Here is a 4850-nt window from a genome sequence, read left to right on the forward strand (position 1 = left end):
AGCAAACTATCACAAGAACAGAAAACCAAACACCGCATGTTCTCACTCATAGGTGGGAACTGAACAATGACATCACTTGGACTCGGGAAGGGAAACATCACACATCAGGGCCTATCATGGGGGCGGGAGGGGGAGGGATTGCATTGGGAGTTATACCTGATATAAATGACGAATTGATGGGTGCTGACGAGTTGATGGTTGCAGCACACCAACATGGCACAAGTATACATATGTAACAAACCTGCAGGTTATGCACATGTACCCTAGAACTTAAAGTATAATAAAAATAAATAATAAATAAAAAATAAATAAATAAATAAAAGGGCAGGATTTGGTCCAGATGTCCAAGAGAAGGTAGAAGAACAACTAATTTGGGGAGCCTGAAACAAGGGTCAAGGTTGAAATCAGGGAGCTGATGGTTGAGCTCTGGGATCTGGCAGGTGGTGAGGACCCACAGCCATTTCCAGAAGGCCAGGGATGGATCTTGAGGACCTTCCCCTGTACTGATATGAATGAGGATAGACCACCAGGGAGTGTGAGTCAGGGGCAGGGGTGAAGGAGGGCACAATATTTTAAATATAAAAAATCAACTGAGTTGTCCTATTCCAGTGTGTTTCATATATTTTTGAGCCTCAGAAACTTCTTCAAACAAAATATTGTGCAAAAGTCCCAAACGGACGTTCTCTTACTTATTTCATTATTCAGTTCATAGAGGCCTTGCCTAGCTTATATAAATCATCATTTTGTAGGTCAAAAATGGTAGTAGGGTGGCAATTTTATTCTGTTGGACCTAATAGAAGTGCTTCAGAATACATTTCTATCAATTTCATATCAGCAGTAGCAGCCACACCACCACTTTTATCTCTTAAATCCAAGAAATCACAAAGTTTGCACTGAATACACTGTCCTATTCCTTCTGTGAACATCGAACAAACTTCCAGTGCTGGCTTGGATAGTGGTTTTCCAGTCATGACGAGAACATTATAAAAGGGTGAAACACAGGGTAGATGGAGGAAACATGAGCAGATCCTCTGAGAATTCACACTGTCCCAGAGATCAACAGGGGAAAAGTGTGAATTTGTGTGGATGTTATTTCTTTCCTGCACGGAACTATTTTCATAAGGTGGAATTTGTGCAAGTGAACGCTTCATAATCTGGGACTGTCTCGCTATATAGAGAGATGAAAAACGGATGATGGAAAGACGAAAAGACAGCAGAAGTGGAATAGGGAGGGTTATAGGAGGCCCTGCCCATTGCTCTAAGCCCAGACATCCCTCAGGCACTGGTGTGGCCCCTGGGGCTCACTGGAAGAAAACTGGGAATGCCAAACTCAGCAGACAGAGTGAATATATTTTAGATTTTTTTTATTATTAAACATATCTTACATATTACACAAGTAATAAAAATTTGTTGTATAATAGAGTAGAAAATACAGATTAAAAGAAAGATACTTCCTGTAAAGTAAATGTGAACATTTAGATAAATAACATGCATATATTTTTAAACAAAATCAGGGTTATACATATTTATTCACTATAACCCTTTCTTTCATTCAATAACATATTCTGACCATGTATTCACATCAATCAATAGACCTCTACATCAATACTCTCAATTACTATGTGATGATTCATCATATGGAATAAATGGTCAATTACTTAACCACATGTCCACTGTTGAAGGTGTAGGGGTTTTATTTCCTTTTTTATTATAAACACTGTGTTGATAAATATCCTTATATACACATCACTAATCATTTGCTGAATTATTTCCTCATAAAATTAGAATTGTGGGACCAAAATGGCACATACTGGGATGGACACTTTTTTAGCTGACCAAGCCACCATCCACAGCCCTATTCCAGGTAACATGGTGTGTTAATCACGTCTCTTATTTTCTGTATTCTGATGCATTGATATCTGCGGACTTGCTGATCCTGGATGGACAGCCCTCCAAGGGTTGGTCGATTCCTAGAGAGCATAAACAGTGCTCCTTCAAGCGTACGTTTTAGATACACACCAACCAATCCAAAGGCACACCCCAGCAACCCCCTATCAGCTCTCACACCCTGGGTGACCATCCCCTGCCCCAGTCACCCCAGGGCCCAGTACCAGGCATCCAGGATGGCCCCTATGCCCCACAGCTGGTTGAATTATTCAAGCTAGCTCATGCCAACCCTGCTTACCCTGTGTTGCCCATTACTTCTTGCAGGAACCACAGTAAAGGCCCTTACCCATGGCTCTCACCTGCCCCTCAGCCTCCTGACCAACCCCCACGTGGCCCTATGTAGCATCCCATGCCCACTCCTCTTGGAAACTGTAACAAGCTGTCTTTTCAATGGCAGCAGTCTCCTAATCTGTTGACTTTATCACACCTGAACTCTTCTATTAACACATTATATTTTAAAACACATGATGGGGTCAAAACAGGTCTGTCCAACTACATTTCCTTTGTGACTGGAATGGAGCCTGCAGACAGAAAACCTGTTGCTGCGCAGTGTTTGGGGGTGACTTTCCCTGTGGCAACAAGAGGAGGGCCTGAGCTGGAATTGGCAGCAATGGGACAGGCTCATCAATAGTTCTGTGCCCACCACCTTCCCAGGTTGCATCTCCATCTGCCCCTCCCTCAAGTGGAGGCTGTGGGACATCCTCTCCTGCCACATCTTGCCAGCTGGCCTCCCTTATGCAGCATGGACTTCTCTCCAAACCCCCTCCAACAGGCAGACTTCTTGAACCTGCACCTTGTAGCAACAAAAGTATGACTTGAATACATGGGTATGAGCAGAAGTCAGAACATAAAGAGAGCAAAAAGAATGCATTTGACCAAACAAGTTGGTGGTATTGGAAGCAGTGCAGAAACATGATGAAAGCACGGGCGTTAGAGCTAGACAGCCTGAATCTAATCCAGCTCTGCTCCTGGTTTTGTGATCTTTGGAAAATTTCTTACACTCATTGAGTGTTCCCTCATCTCTGAAATGAAAATGAAATCCTGTCTTATAAGGTTGTTATCAGAATTGAAAGAAATCATGCATGTAAAGTACTCTATTAGTCAGGATTTCTTCAGTTGCACAGACCCAAATTAAGCCCCAAAGGAAATTTATTATATCACATAATCTGGAAGCCCAGAGTAAATTAGCTTCAGGACATGATGGATCCTAGGGATCTAGAGGCTAGAGGATGGGACTTGGATTTGGCCTGTTGGACTTGCCTTGCAGCCCTTCCAGGGAAATTTTCTGCCAATAAGGCCCAATCTGCCGCTGGAAGCCCCAAACCCACATTTTCCCTATGGCTTGTGGTGGTAGAGCAAGGGTGATTAATCTCGCAAGGGACCCAGTAAAAGTCGTAGGAAGGTCTCTGACTGCTCTAGCTTAGCTCACATGCCCAGCCCTAAACCAATCATCTCGAGGTCAGGACTGGCCTCGTGCCCACCTCTGGTGGGAAGAGAGGTATACACCAACAAGAAGTCTGAGGCAGTTTCCTGAAGGTAGGGATGCTGAGAACAAAACCATTTGTTTGCTACAAGTTTCAGCAGAAACTGGAATAGAATTTACTAACTGGCACCCTTTGGGCAAACTCCGGCCTGCCGCCACTCTGTGTGGCTTACACACAGTGGTCAAAAATGGATACTAACCATGTCCAGTAGTGCTGTGGGGAGGATAAATGATCACAGTTCTCATGAAGCGCAGTGTGGCAATAGCTATCTAAATTTAAAATGCATATGCTTTTGACCCAGGAATTCCACTTCTAGGAATCTATCCTAAAACCCACTCACACGCACATAGTTCTGGGAAATAACTGCACAGATTGTTATTTATTGCAGCACAGTTTGCGGGAGCAAAAGACTGGAAACTACCTAAATACCCACCAATAGATGATGGGTTAAAGAAACTATGATACCCCAATTCAAAGGAAGCATAGAAGTGATAAGAAAAATGAAGTAAAAAAAAAAAAAAAAAGAACCTTTATGGACTGATATGGAGGGAGCAAAATGCAGTATAGGGCAAACAGCATGGCCCAGCTTGTCTAAAAGCTGGAGAAATCTGTATGTGGTGTGGTGCTGGCTTTCATGTGCCCAGAAGCATTCACAAGAAACTGGTAACCTTGGTTGTCTGTGGGTAAGAGGATGGGAGGGACAGCTCTGGGGTATATGGTGGAAGGTAGACTTCCTGCTGAATACTACCTTTGATTAGTTTATATTTACATTATATTTTGGGACTGTGTGAATATAGTAACCATGTAAAAATAAAATAAAAATTTTATTACCCCAAAAAAGGTAAAATAACAATTCGTAGGGCTGAGGCTTTTATTCATACACAGCCTGGAATCTCAAAGGAAAAATATCTCAAAATGTTGATCTCTTCAGTTCCTCCTTCTTGTGGCTAATTACCTGGTCCTTTAAGAAACACAGAGAAGACCGGGCACGGTGGCTCATGCCTGTAATCCCAGCACTTTGGGAGGCCGAGGTGGGTGGATCACCTAAGGTCAGGAGTTCAAGACCAGCCTGGCCAACATGGTGAAACCTTGTCTCTACCAAAGAATACAAAAATTAGCCGGGCGTGGTGGCAGGCATCTGTAGTCCCAGCTACTCAGGAGGCTGAGGCAGGAGAATCGCTGGAACCCGAGAGGCAGAGGTTTCAGTGAGCCAGAGATTGCACCACTGCATTCCAGCCTGGGAGACAGAGTGAAATCCTGTTTCAAAAAAAAAAAAAAAAAAAAGAAAGAAAGAAAGAAAATAAATGCAGAGAAATGATTTCCACAGGATGAAATGAACCGGGGATGCCTTTCTGATAGGAAATTCTGGCTGGTTCTTGAAGGATGAATAAGGGCCCAGCATGTGGAGGAGGAGGAGGA

The sequence above is a fragment of the Rhinopithecus bieti genome, unplaced genomic scaffold (genome assembly GCF_001698545.2).
Source record: "Rhinopithecus bieti isolate Rb0 unplaced genomic scaffold, ASM169854v2 scaffold_31064, whole genome shotgun sequence".
Taxonomy (NCBI): domain Eukaryota; kingdom Metazoa; phylum Chordata; class Mammalia; order Primates; family Cercopithecidae; genus Rhinopithecus; species Rhinopithecus bieti.